This window comes from Leptinotarsa decemlineata, unplaced genomic scaffold (assembly GCF_025532065.1).
Source record: "Leptinotarsa decemlineata unplaced genomic scaffold, Ldec_3_MD MMD2_tig00000026_RagTag_RagTag, whole genome shotgun sequence".
NCBI lineage: Eukaryota > Metazoa > Arthropoda > Insecta > Coleoptera > Chrysomelidae > Leptinotarsa > Leptinotarsa decemlineata.
This window is the reverse complement of record NW_027412539.1, coordinates 6,102,401-6,118,523: the sequence shown is the minus strand read 5'-3', so window position 1 is coordinate 6,118,523 and position 16,123 is coordinate 6,102,401.

The following is a 16,123-nucleotide window of genomic DNA, read 5'->3' as shown; positions in this document are numbered from 1 at the left end:
AACTTAATTATCAACATAATAGTTGTGCTTAGACTTACTGCCCGCCTCTTTAATAACAGTTATCCCGGAAAAAATGTGAATGATTCGTACGTTGCCAAGTTAGTCCAAGAGTTTGTCGATACCGGATCTGTCTGTAATGTGAAATACAAGCCACGGAAACCGATCAGAAATGAAGCAGTGGAAGTCGCTGTTTTGGGACATGTTGAATTGGATCATACTCAAAGTACCGGTCAGCTTGCTGCAGCCTCAGGTGTCTCCCGTTCGTCCATAATACGGATATTAAAAGCCTATAAATTTCATCCGTACAAAATTAAATTAGTACAGGAACTCAATGAAGATGATCCTGATAGAAAGCTGCAATTTTGTGAACGACTGAGCCAGCTACTAACTGATGATCCGCACCTATCATTCAACACGTGCTTTTCCGATGAGTGTTTATTTTTTTTTAATGGAGCTGTGAATAGGCATAATTGCCGTTACTGGGATGACAGTAACCCATACTTATTCCGGGAGGTCCATACCCAGTACCCTCAAATAATCAATGTCTGGTGTGACATATTAGGTAGTCATATCGTAGAGCCACTTTTTATTCCTGGGAATTTAACTGGTGAGGTCTACCTGAACATGCTTGAAGATACAATTGATCCTCTCATAATAGAAATAATTGAAAATGACCAAAATCATAATGATGATCGGCTTCACTTCCAGAAAGATGGAGCACCTCCTTCCTCACTATGTTGCTCCGGTAAGAGAGTTTTTAGATGACCGGTTTCCTGGACGGTGGATTGGAAGGAGAGGCCCCATCGAATGGCCTGCCAGGTCACCTGATTTATCGCCTTTAGACTTTCTCCTTTGGGGACACTTGAAAAATAAATTGTTTGAAGGTGATTGACAATGTTTCATGATGAATTTCACTAGTTCGGACTTCCATTGTCTACTATATAAAATGATTTGAAATCCCTGAAACAACTAAAAAAGAAGAATTAAAAATGAGATAGCTGAAAATAATAATTATATTAACCAAAATAAACCTGAAATGAAATGATAGTGAAATAAAATACAAGTAAAAATAGAACAATTGAATAAATAAAAATAAAGAAATGATAAAAGAAAGAAAATAAAAAGTGAAGAGATTCTAAGTCACGTTAGTACACGACGTTTCGATTGTTAGTATCTACAATCGTCTTCGGGTGATGACTGGACTGATTCCTCCGAGAGATGACTATTTATAGGTCGTTCGAGTACTTTCACTTATCCCCGCTTTCCATTTTCCGCTTCACTGGTTCCGTGGGAGATGACCGTTTTGGCGGGAGTTGGCCATTTTTCGCTTGATGATGGGTTTCCATATGTTGCGTATTTCTACGCTGGCTTGGCTAAATACGTTGTTGGACAACATGTATGCGGCTTCCTTGAATTTTCTCCTAAACCAATGTTCCTCTCTGTGCAAGATCTCAGCTTGGGACCACTCGATGTTGTGTTGATGGGTCCAAACATGGTCTGCTATTCCTGATTTGCTGGTTTCCCCTCGCTGTGTGTGTTTCTTGTGCTCGGCAATGCGAACATTCAATGGCCTCTTAGTTTCACCAATATAGGATTTTCCGCACTCACAGGGTATCCGGTAAATGCAATTTTTGGAATCGCAGTCCGCGTTTGGTGGCCTGGTTTTCGTGAGGCAAGCCAGCGTAGAAATACGCAACATATGGAAACCCATCATCACGGAACCAGTGAAGCGGAAAATGGAAAGCGGGGATAAGTGAAAGTACTCGAACGACCTATAAATAGTCATCTCTCGGAGGAATCAGTCCAGTCATCACCCGAAGACGATTGTAGATACTAACAATCGAAACGTCGTGAACTAACGTGACTTGGAATCTCTTCACTTTTTATTTTCTTTCTTTTTTCATTTCTTTATTTTTATTTATTCAATTGTTCTATTTTTACTTGTATTTTATTTCACTATTATTTCATTTCAGGTTTATTTTGGTTAATATAATTATTATTTTCAGCTATCTCATTTTTAATTCTTCTTTTTTAGTTGTTTCAGGGATTTCAAATCATTTTATATAGTAGACAATGGAAGTCTGAACTAGTGGAAGATTCTCTCATCCATTTTTTTTGTATCAGATGGAGTAGTAGAAAGCCAAAAACTTTCTTTCCCAAGAAAAATAAATGTATTGCTACGCAGCCCGAGTCCATAGAAGATCTTCGCCAACAAATTACAGCAGAGTGCAGAAGTTTAACACCTGATATGCTACAGAATGTTAGGAATAGATTTGAACAAAATCTGTATTATTGTATGAAAGCAAATGGGTCACATTTTCAGCACTTGCTAAAGTAGGATTTTAGTAAATCAATTACACATTTGAAAGTACTGGGTTGTAGTTGTTTTTCTACATAATACCTACATGTTTGAGTGAAATACAACAAATTAGGTATCATTGGAAAGATAATTTTGTGCCCTTCCAAATGATATATCACTCGACCCCACTTTCTATTTAAAATTTTAGGGTTGTTACTCACCCTCGCTAAGGGGTTGAAGTCACAGGTAGAAAAATACATCTAAAATGTATCCCCCTCGAAAGCAAAATTGACCTGTCCGAGCATTTTTGCGTTAAGTTACAAAAAAAGGAGAAAAGCAAGGTGTATACTTTTCGTTGGACCACTCTGTATACATACACACACATATAGGTACATAGCGTTCCTATTCAAAAATTACAATGAATGTATCTCTATAAAGAAAAAAGAAAGGAATAAATAGTCAGTTTTTCTCCCATTTATAATTTATACCTACGAGCATAGAATTTCAAACCTATATCCATGTATTATAAAGCATGATAAGATGAATATAATGAAAAAATTATTAGAGAAAAGGAATTATTAAGAATATTGAATTATTTTGATGTCCCCTTGAACCACATATTTTTCCTAACAAAATAAGTAACATATTCTTTCAGCTCAACTATTATTCGGATCAATCAAATTACGAGTATCCATTTTATTTTAACCAAGAAAATAGTTTTTCACTGTGGTCCTGAACAATTTTGCGCTATTGATTCCATATTTAATATCAGCTGTATGGAATAGCTGTAATGAAAAAATAGGTGGAAAATGGCTAAATGGTAATGAGACTGCAGTGTATTTTCATGAATATGGAAAAATGGATTAGTTAAATATCTCCAAGACAGAAAAAACCTAATTGAGCCTAATAATCGGTTTAATTCGACTTCTGATATAAATGACATAACATTTCAGTACTTATCCAGAACAGAATATTTCAAAGCAATATTAAATGTGACATGAATGACATCTACCATATAGGCATTGGTTGAAAATGTTCGCAGCTCATTAGCTTTTTTATATAAAAAAACTATACAGCAACTAAGCTACTTTTACACGATCTAATCCGAAAGTCATGTGCTATTACGCGTTCATGAACTGGCAAAACAGTGAATCATACAAAATGTGAAATACCCAACTACCTTTTTTTTTTAAACAACACTAATTTCGTTTATTGTGTGATGAAATTGGCTGATACTCGATGGAAATCCATAGCTCATTCAAGTAACACTTTATTGTGTGATTTCAAATGAACAGTTCACAAAACCGCGAAACACATGTTGCGGTTTTTGTGATTTTCATTATTCCACGATATATTTCGTTACACAATAGCTTCCTCAAGCAAATTAGCTTCCTAGACCAGGACTGCTGAAATTGTGATACACATTATGATAAGTTAAAAAAACCGCGACAGGTGTTTCGCTTTACAATATAGCTTTCTCAAGAAAGAATGCTATTGTAAGGCGAAAAACACGTGTAGCTATTTTGTGAACCTATCATATTTAAAATCATGATAAACTACATTGGTGAATTTCAACATGAATTTCCATCAAGTATCGGTCATTTACATTGAACATTTTTGTTTTATTTAATGAGATCGAGAAAAAAATATCACTGTCATAAAAATAATAGTAAAAACTGCTAAAACTGCAAAAAATGCAAATTATCTAACAAATTCATTTAGTATTTAGATAATGCTAGAGATCTTCATACTCGATAATGAAAAAAAACTCATTAAAGATTGAATTGAATCGAAATGAAAATTAAAAAAAAATAATTGCAAATTTGTCAAACTATGCAGATGAGGTATATAACCTTTCAGTTGACGACTTGAAATTTCATTAATACTTAAAAAAATACAAATTTGTTAATGGATTCCAAAAAATTTAAAATACGTTCACTGGTGAATCTTAACACTTAAAGTCTTCACAAATTTTGTTTAAATTTAATTATTCTCATGAATATTGAAAGTGAACTATAACTACAAAATTAAAACAATTCGCTTTTGAATTGACCATAGCGAAATTAAATATCAGTAGTCATTCTTGTAAAACACTTTCAATAATAATTGTACGTATTCAAAAATTAATTTGCAGTCAATTTATATTACATAAATTATTGAATAAGACATTTTTCAGCATTTCTACATATGAATTATTATATAAATAAACCAAGTGAAACAAAAAAGTTGTCATTATGTTTTCATTAGTTTTTTTGTATTTTTATTGTTATGCCCAAGTATGAAATTGAATCAGTCGTTTGAGAATCCGTTTTTGTTGAAAAATCGTTCAATGTTCGATTAATTTGTATAATGTAATGCAGATAGACTACGTATTCCAAATATCTCAGCTCAAGAAAGCATTGCCAACATAACAGAATGTTCTGGGTACAAAAATTTGGCAATTTTTGACAGTTGAAGTTTTAGTTTATGGACATGTGGGGTTTCTCAACCGACAGGTTCAGTGTGTTTTCATACGCTTAAAAAAACGACTATCATTTCAATGAGTGGGCCGGTATAATGATAATGTGAAGTGCAAAATATTAATTAAATCTATTGCGGTATTGACTCTCAGTTACGAACATTTCGTGAAAAAAGTGGGAAACAGTCATGTTATTTTCATTGATAGGTACCTTATCACCAATAACCCTGGAATGAGTTTGAAAGCGATCGACTATAATGATGAGATGCTTATTAATTCGTTTTGAATTGTATCACTATTATGATATATGTTGCAAGAACAGACAAGAATGCTGGAATTATACGCTGATTTATTCGAAAGAATCCTGATCCAGTGAATTTTGGCGAGAGTTGTTTAATGAAATCTGATAGAAGTAAGACTTCGTGTCTCAAAGCTTTATCTTCAATATCAGCTAGTAAAAATATGCAAGTTTCCAGAAGCTTTTTTGCGCTCTTCTCCACTTTGTCACAGAAGAAGATTATTGCTAGAGTACAGATCTGAAAAAAAAAATAGCGTCAAGTTTCAAATAGTGTCAAGTTTCTCATCTAACGATGAAGGATTGTATTATGTATTGTGTGTGAAAAAATACAATATTGTATGAGAAAGTGCAATGTCGTGTGAGGAGAAATTTCTGTGAACAGTTTTTCAAACTTGTTTTAAATTTTAAATATCAAAATTTCTTCAAATGAGTAACAAAATCGTCGGGGCAACGCTGTATTTATCGAGATATGAAAAATAAAAGCATAGAATTTCATTTTCTAAAAATATGATCGAAGTGAACTATTGTATAAAAAATATTGACAGTCTGTTAGTATTTCAACAAATACGAAAGTACAGGGTCCATTTTTTGAAAAAAATGCTTATTTAAGAAAAACTATTGAACATGGTCATAGGGAATACTCAATAAAAATTATAGAGGTTTCGTAGGCGCTCCTTATGGATCAATGATATACAGGGTGTTCCATTCAAAATGAGGAAGATTCTGCAAATTTTGTTTTACAATATGTGTATATCACAGATCGATTTCAGATATGTCGTTTGAGGAAATTACCACTGCAGAATATTTGACCAAAAAAAAATCAATTGGACTTGGAACAACTTTACAATTTCAAATATCACTGGTAAACACCAGTGTTTACTTCCTTTTTTATGATTTTCTTGCAAAGGCTTTAAAAGGACGGTCCCTTTGAAGACTCCAGCAGTAATCCGCCATCATGTGAGTGTCCCATCTTCCCTGATACCTCTCTTCCATCGTTTTGATATCTTGGTGGAAGCGTTCTCCTTGTTCCTCACTAAGGTCACCAAGATTTTCTGGAAAACGGTCTAAGTGGCTATGAATTTCAATACTCATATGACAACCGTGTTTGTTGAAATTATTGAGTATTTCTTCCACTAAATCCCAGTAATTTTCTGATTTATTGTTTTCAAGAAACTTTTCCACAACTTTTATATAAGAGCACCACCATTCATTACACTCAATTTCAGTTATCGATTCTGTAAAATGTAAATCTTTTATGTAATCAGCACAGATGAATTAACCAAAATCAGTTTTTTTTTTCGGCAGCAAGACAAAAATTTTTTTGGTCGACTGTGTATTCTCAGAGACGAATATTAGAAAAAAAAACTTGTCATGCTAGATAAAAAACATAGAAAGTTTTATTTCTCTTTCCTTCACTAATTAATCAATTGATTATGAAAACATTTTTTGAGTATATTTTAAAAATTATTTTCTCATAAATACAAGTATTCTACTTAAAAAACATACACTTATTCATTCGCATGCTGTTTCCTGGGCTTTTCAATTAATTAAGTTCAATGATTAAAAAAAAAATATTGTTTTTGTCAGATTAAGCGGATCCCTCTAGATAATCGTCAAATTATAAGACATCACGTCTAAAACATAAAGATGAACCATATATGTCTCAATCTGACGCGCTTGAGTATTTCAAAATGGCGAATTTTTTTTGCACATTATAATAATGGCCGCGAGTTTGCGTCAGATCGAAATCGTCAGATAATTGAATGAGAGCTTTTTTTGTTGCACTTTACACCCCCTTAGGAAATCTGACGAGCTCGATTAAATTTTGTTTCTTTTCACTTTTAACCCTTACGTACAACCATCCACATCATGCAAACGATCAGATTGACATATCAACATTATTAAAAATACGTAGGATATTGATGCTATCAATATCTGACGCGCTCGAGTATGTCCATGCAACAGTATTTTTTACATATTTAAAAATCTATAGCCGCTTCCCCCACCGATGAAAAGGTATATATCATATAACATTTTTTTCTTCTTATCATCTAAGCTTTGCAACCTGATATGTCTCAATGACGCTTGAGTAAATCCCCATTTTGCATCGAGGGCTCCCCTGCTATTATAGGTATTTTTATTTATCAACTTATAAAATTAGCTACAAAGAGGTGAGTGATATTTTCATTACTACACAAAATTATTGTCTATACTTGGGTACGTATGTTCATGTTGATATTAATAATTGATGTATACTATTATTTTGAGATATTTGTTGACCTATCCTAAAGATGTATATAAATTTTTTTATTTTCAGATATAGGTAAAAAAAATCAAGAAATTAGGGCTAAGTGGTCAGAAGACATGACACAGCGAAGTGGTATCCCTCGTCGGACATTGAGAAATCACCTAAACCCACCTATAAACTGGCTCGAAGAAACGAGTGTTAGGAGCAAAATCCATCCTAACCAAACAACAAGAAAATGACTTGGTGGAAAAAATAATTAAATTCGCACAAAAAGGATTTCCGCTTACTCCTAGGGTACTTCGTAGAAGTGTTCAAAATTTTGTGATATGCTCAATATACCCCATAAATTTAACAGAGAAAAACAATTAGCGGGAAAGGAATGGTACCGATCATTTATGAAACGTCACTCAAATATTTTTCAGCGAAAAGCACAGCAGCTCAACCCAGCGCGTGCCCTGAAATTGAATCATTTTATGGATGAAAAGTGTTGCAGGCTTATGCTACACTATCAGCAGCAAGTGTTGACCGAAAAAGGATCCAAAAGAGTGCATTCGGTGGGATCACAACACGGGGAAAATGTAACCATCGTTGCCTGTGCAAGTGCACTCGGTCACGTAATACTACCTATGATTATATTTAAAGGGCAAAGGTTAAAACCCACTTTTGCGGATGAGCTTCCAGCAGGTTCTGTTGTGCACATGACACCAAAAGGAAGCATGACAACGAAGATTTTCACTAAATGGTTGGACAATTTTTCAAACTTTATGTCTTCTCCTCCAACGATTCTTATTTTTGATGCCGCATCTAGCCATTTAGATATTACTATCGCTGATAAAGCACAATCTCTACAAATTGAATTTTTGTGTTTACGTAGCAACACTACCCACGAACTTCAGCCAATAAGTGAGTCCGTATTCCGTTCGTTTGAATATCACTGGGATCAAGAACTCCTAGATTATTGGGATCAACATCCTGATAGAAAACTAAACAAGGAGAGGTTTTCTGATGTCTTCACTCCAGTTTGGGGAAAGAGTATAACTATCAGCAACATATGTAGTGGATTTAAATTCGCACATATTAATAAAAATGATATTCCAGAACACGCTTTTGCACTCAATTTTCCTAAACAACGTTACCAGCATGAAAATATTGAGAACCATAATCCCAATATTCATGATGATGTCAGGAAAGATTTAAATATGGAATATCAGTGGAATACAGATAATGAAATCACACCAGCACGGTTGATTGATAACGAAGCCCACACCAAAAATAACAATTCTTTTTCGAAAATTCTGCTTACCCCAGATATGCAGCCTACTAAAACTACCGTACGATAAAAGGCATTGAATTATCGAGCCTAAGAAATAAAAAGAGATGTTTTCAAGAACGACAGCTCTGAGAAAATTCTCACTTCGTCAAAGAAAAATGAGAAGTCAGCTGATTTGCCGACCACTAGCAAAACTGCGGCTACAGAAGTCTGGATGTGTTCAGTTTGCGACAATGATTTTGTGGCTGATTTGAGATCCTGTGTATTATGTAGTACCTAGGTGCATGAGGAATGTGTTGGTCTCTCAAAAGGTGACACAGAAGAATTTGCTTGCCCAGAATGCATGTCATGAACTATTTCGACTGTTGGGCCTTATTACCTGCCTTGATTATTTACTCTTAGCTTTATAACCTGCCCGTGCTGCCCAACTTTAACTTTTTTCTTTTTATTCCTGTTGAGTGTGAACGTTTACTTTGAAGTTCCTATATTATTATAATATTATTACCTATTCGTATAGGCCAAAGTTTAGATATACTTATAGTTTAGGAAATAAATTGACTTTTTCCTTAACCTGGCCTTATTACCCAACAGTACCTTACATAATTCATAATGAAAATGATTCAATCTACACGCGAAAAAACTTCAAAATATGGCGTTATTGACAAATTCCGATATTCATTTTTTGATGTCAGTCATGGATAACTGGGTTTCTAAAGAAAAAAGCAGTATATTCTTCAGGTTTTTCACCATTTCTTACCATTGAAACCGCTGATAACTATCACTAGATGGTATGAAAAATGCTAATGTACTAGTGATTAGTTTGAATATTCGAAAAACAAATTTGAGTAAGTGAACGTAAGAAAATAGATTTTTTTGGGGTTACAACAATTACTAAAACTCGGTATAATTTGTGAAATATCAGTATTTCGTATAGTATACTTTTGATGAAAAATGTAGTGAAATGTTGAAACATTCCATACAAATAAAAAGATACATGGTGTTCCATTTGAGAAAGTTTGATTATGTCTGTTGAAAATGAATGAAATTTGACCGGTTTTACAGAGCATCCTATATTATGTTTCCGAAAGTTGAGATTCCAGAAATTATCATAGTGATGTTGACTAACTATTTTCAAAAATCCACTTAATTTCTGTAGACATGCGGGTGATGATTAAAAAAAAATATTGTCTGCAAAAAAGGTTTATCTGGTATAACACTGCCGCAATGGAAATTCGACAATAAAAATTGTTTCCTTTGATAGCAATGGACCGAGGGAATCTTGTTTGCAATAGGATTCTGAAAGATCAACATATTGAATGTAACACAATGATTTCTGGACATAATGTACAAAAAAAGAAAGCAATTTGATTATTCTATTGAAAATGAGAGATTTAGCGTATCACTATTAGTATTATTCAGCAGAATTCATGAAAATCATAGATGGTAAAATCACTCAACTTACCCAGTGAATTATAGAATACAGGAATGGGATTCCGAATTTGGAATAATCACTACTTATGAACCTACTAACAGCATGTAGTATATGGAACGAAGAGTCAAGAAACTTGAAAATAATGTAAATTCCGAAAATGGAATCGACTTGTTTCACAGTATCGTACAAATTCGCATATACACGTTTGACGACTACAATTTTTCCAGTAAAATAACTATAATTTTCATTTCTATGTATCATGGAAATCAAGTTGTCTAAATGATGGTATTTGTGGATTACAAGAATACATAATTCACAAAACATTACGGTGCTGAAAATATCACCAGCATCACAGTAAATATCTAATAGAAACATGTGAATATTATAAATATATTCTGATGAGATGCGACGAGCGTATCTGAATGTAGTCAAAACAAAAATAATTGCTACACATAGTAGAGGTATGGAAACATGAGTCAAAATATATTTTTTTCCAAAGTACGTCATTTGTGACATATGCATGTCAATCGAAGCCACATGAGCCTTAACTTTCTTCCAGCGGAAAGCATTTGTCAAAATACAATGTAATCGAACAACAGGAAATAGAACAAAACTCATCATCATTAATTCCCCAATATCTCTGCTTTCCTTGGTAATCATCAGACAGGAAATTATCGAATGACTGATCGATAACAAAGAAATACACAAAATAAAAAATTTGAAGAGCCAAATCTTCCAATTTGGCTGAGAATTTGTCAAAGGTATCACACAGAGAACCTCTCCAAGATTCATGTAGAAATCAAAAAGAACACGGTCTCTTGTTTCTATCGGGTACATTTTCACGACTACTCGAAGATAACTGATTATAACACGTAGGCATAGGGGTAGCCAATATATGTAATTGATGAAAAGTATATGGAATACAAACATATTGAATAATTGAACATTTAATCCAATTCTGGTTGTTTTCATCATCTTAGCATACATAACCTTCATGGAAATTAATGTTTCGGAGTTGAATAGGAATTTTCAATTCTTCTGACTTGAAGAGTTTTGTTTTCCATTTTCTCTAACACCTATTTTTTGAAATATCGTTCTAATTTGTTAGTTCTTTCTTGAGCAGAATCCAACTATACTCTGAGGCAGATTTAGTTCAGGGCTAATTGTCTAATATTGCATGTTGAAAAGTAAGTCCCCGTTAATCATTAGCTCGCACAAATTTATACTTCTGAGAGTCATCGTTCGTATGAAGATGACAGATAACAGAAAAATCCTTTTGAATCTATAATTTTTTTCTCACGTAATTAAGTGCACCATTTCCACATAAGACGTGACGACACATATCTCTCTGTGTTGTTCCATTTTATTTCCATCTCCTGAAGAGAACACTACTGAATCAGCGAAAGTGAAGAGCATCCAGAGTGGAACCCAATTTCCTGTGGGTAGCCTCTCGAAGCTCCGTTGCGTCAAGAGTTTTTTTTCATAGTAGAGTCAGTGACGAAGCTACAGGCTTCAATCATTCACGACTAACCAGCGGATAGAAGTAACTTCTGATCCAGTGCTAACAACCTACAAATGCTGGCAATGCTAACCATCCTAGGAACACCTCGCAGGATCAACCTCTTTCTATTCATACAAATAACTCACTGTCACCAACATGAAGAATATCCACTATATCCCTACTTCACCAACCCAACCCCACACACACACCTATACTCCATCAGTTAAGATCTTCCATTCTCACAATAGTTCTACTAGCATTTCTGCATGCATCTGACTGTCAAACGACAACCTGAAATATTCAAATAATAGGCTTATACTCGATACATTAGTCAATGGAAGGTATTTGTATCAAATTCCCAACAAATGGAAATTTCGAGGCTAGGAACTGAAAATCAACATCAATGAAACGACGTTGACGACACTGATCTGCGTCCTTAATATTATTTTCGTTTCTCAATTCCCAAAATTCTGCATCAGCAGACTACTGCTAAAAGCACCTTGTCTAAAAGTGCTCCTACTGCGGAAAAGTGTACCCTTGGATTGAATGCCAAAAGGTAACCATGCCTGTGAACCCCAACTGCAAAGAGATCACCGTATCTCGCTCAGATGAGAGCGTGTAAAGGAAGTTCCTAAAATTCTTATGTGAAAAAGTTGATGGTCAATACCCCACGAGAGGCATCGATCATAACCTTTTGTTGCATACACAATTTCAAATATTTTTGTCTGTAAACCTTCAAGTAGTTGGTTCTTGGGATAGTTATCTTCAAAATACAAATTGTTATCTTTTAAAAAACTTTGTATTTCAGCTTTCCTCGAATTTTTATTTGATGAGCTGTCGCGAATGATAGGAAGCGTTGTCAAGAACTATTACACTATTCACATACAAATTTGGGACCAATGTGTTTTCAAACCATTCCTCAAAAATATTAGCTTCCATGTTCTAATGATTGTCAACATTAGAGTCCTCAAGATTTTTCCACATAATTTCAAAGAATTCGGAACCCATCCTTTACTTCCTCCGCAATGCATGATGATTAGTCGTGATCCTTTGTTTGCAGGCATGTTAGGCGTACACATTCTCGAACCATCAGTCCACCCTTTCGTAACTGTGTCGTGAGTGTCATACCAAGTTTCGTCCAAATAGAAAATTTGCCGTTGTTCTTGTCTCTATTTAGTTATTTGTTCTAAGTATTTGTTACCCAATTCCACTATTCTTCTGCTTTCCATAACTGCTTGACGTTTGTTTATTATTTTGAATATAAATCCTAGTTTCTTTATCCAATTCTGAGGAGTTTTGTCACAGCTGATCACGTTAAAGCCGGAAGTATTCAATTTATTCCTTATGATTTCAATTATAGGAATCTCATTGCTTTTGTAACAGTCGTATATTGTTTTTTCCATGATTTCATTAGATGAACATCTAATGAAATCATCTAATGTTCATCATCTAGATGAACATCACATCGCGTCTTGCATTCATAAGGTTTGATTTTGACTATTTTACGTACAGTTGAGAAAGGAATGTTGGTTAAATCTGATGTTGCTTGTAATAGTTTTTTTTTCCTTCGAAACCAAACGTGATATGTAGATTCTTATATACATTGAAACATACTCTCTGTGTTTCAATATTCAATAGCATCCGAATCTTATTCCCTGGTATCTCTTTTTCGCATTGTTCACCAGCGCTATTGGAATCACTACACAGGAAAAAGTCTGCGTTGTTATCACACTCGTTATTACTATTAGTACTTGTCGCGATCAGTTCCTGAACTGAACATTGACAACACGACTCTTCTAACCATCCTCACATTCTATTGGTCACCGTAACATGACTTCAAATTTAATTTTATGACTCTCCAGCCAATCATAAAACTCGGTTAGTTTAAATTATCCAACACGCACCGCCACTTCTGCAGTCCACGTGGACTAATTCGTAGCGGCATTATTTCTTTGTATTGGTTTTTTGGCCTTTGAGTTCGCTGATATCTTTAAGAATTACTATATCAGTTACTTCGACTACGATAGCATTCTTAAAGTGAAAAAATGAAAGTTACTCGTATAGGCCCAAAAAATCAAAAACTCTTACTTGAATAGAACTAGCCGATACTTGATAATAATCCATATTATATCTAATTAATACAGTTTATTGTGTGATTTTCACTATGAAATATTTTACAAAAACCGTGACACGTGTTTCGCTATACAATAATAGCTTCCTCAAGCGTTATCTCACTTGAACATATTTTCAGAGATGTTGGTGTGTGATATACATAGCATTAGAGGTGACGAGGTCATAACTCAATACTATATGTCTTCAAATTCGGTGTAAAGTTTGGGTACCCAATACTTGCTTCTGCATTGAAGCCAGTTTTGGACGAGAAGTGTTTTTCAGTAATTTTCTCCACACCCGCAACAGTTGTTTTTTTCATTAACCTTCTGTTTCTGTTCTTATTTTCCAAAAATAAGATTATTGAGTGATCGCCACCACTATCAGACATACTTCCTGATAGCTTTTTCCTTCATGACATATCAGATATTGTTCATTTCCGCCACTCCTTTTTTTCTTCTTCATTTTTGAGTTTTCCGTACTTTCCTTCACTGTCCATATATTTTAATGTTCTTCCAAATCAGGTTTTCCAAGGTGCTTTGCTCATTCAAGAACATCAATTAATTTATCTCTAATCGTTTATATTTCCTCTTAAATTTGAGATGATATATGATCTTATAATCTTTATTAAACGGCAGATCATTTGAAAGGCTAGGATTTGGAAAATTGAATATAGTGAATCGTTCGGGGAACGATTACAGACCCACCTATTTTCGACTCATTAGAACAACTTGAAATAGATGCATCCTCATTATCCTCCACTGCAGATCTAATATATGGAGTTGCTTGTTTGAAGATAGTATTAAACAGAACACCAACATATTTTTCACTAATTCCCACTTCAATTGAAACAATCATTATTATTTGAAGAAAGTGATAGAAATTCAAAATTGAGATGCGGAACGAACAAGCGGATGGTTTTTTTAAAAGGAATTAGTCAAGATTTGCAGGTGAGTCACGAGTCAGTACAAAAATTACTGAAAAAACATAGATATTGAGCAAGTGAATATCAATTATATCAAGATTATGGCCTTTTTTCCATATTCGTCATGGTTTCTCAATATTGATTTGGAGACACTCTACTATATGTATACCTACTCTGAATACAGCATGGCATTTACATTTCAACAATCTTGTTATCTGTACTAGTTTGTTCAGGTACTTTATTGGATATTTGTAATATTTTTCCGGGCATAATTTGCCTCCTGTGGTTGTGATGCATCAGCATCATCAGTTTTCTTTCAGGATGTGAGTATAATTTATTATATGTTACTTCCACACAATACCGATGAAACCATCGCCCCAAAAAAAACTTATCCTGGATGACCTCATTATTATGCTCTCTTTCATTTCAAGATGGAAAACAAAAAAAAAGATTCACAGATAATCATATTGAGAATCAAAAACGGTACAAAGAGTCAACTTACCCAATGGATTCCAGAGTAATTTACGAAAGTAGTATTGAAAGATATTTTGGAGTTATTATTCAATAATGTATTGACAACCAACAGTATATGGAAAAATGTGTTGACGAACTAGTTCCAGAGGGAGCCAATTCCACTTTCTTGTCTTACCTCAGACAAATGTTTTCCACGATGTCGGCCCAGTCTCAAGACATGCTGATGAAAACTAAAGTATAAGCAATCACGTAGTCTGGCTTTCAAGCGGGATACGGTAATTGTACAGCTTCAGCTTGAGTAATTGATGGAATATTCAGAACAAAAATGAAAAACATTACGCTATTTTGGTTGGATTGAATCTTCATTCAGTAAGGCATTTTGATTCCTTGAATCACGAACTGTTGTGCTTGTTACGTGCTGCTACGTTATTTTAGAACCGGTGTATCTATTGTGAACTTCATAAGAACATAAATTTCTGGACGAATCACAGATTGTTACCTTTTCGTACGAATTCAACCTTATCCACTGGAGTTCATGCATTTCCATCCGTTTGGAAGCAGTATTGTGTACCTCCAGATCTTGTTTCTCAATTTCCTTCAAACCGTTGATGAAGACCCATACTCTATTTTGCTCTTAAAATTTATTTGGGACTTGGCAATGCCTTTCGATTTCTGCCCAATACTTCTGCAAGATCTCTCACATATGTTGGTGTCGGCTCCAGTGTTTGATTCTGTTTTACTTGATTTAATCATTGTTATTCGTAGCGCAATCCCAAAGCTTTTCCAATATCTTGGTAAATAATCGTTTCGGCAGAATGCTATGTGTTCCTGCTTCCGTGGCGATAGCGCTATTGAAGTAGTTTTTTTATATATGTCCAGTTTGTGTTGTTTACTGCTTCGAATTTTCTACAGTACCATGAGACTGGCTAGCGAACACTAGAGGCTTTAATGACTTGCTGCTGTTTTCACACAGGTGTAATCTGGTATTTGTGTTCAAATTGATTTATCAATCCATTTATGAGTTTACTCAGTTTCTCGTTTACTTCCATTGCTGTATTGTTGTTTCCCTTATTCCCGGATATGTTTTGAATTCATCTCGAATACAGTCC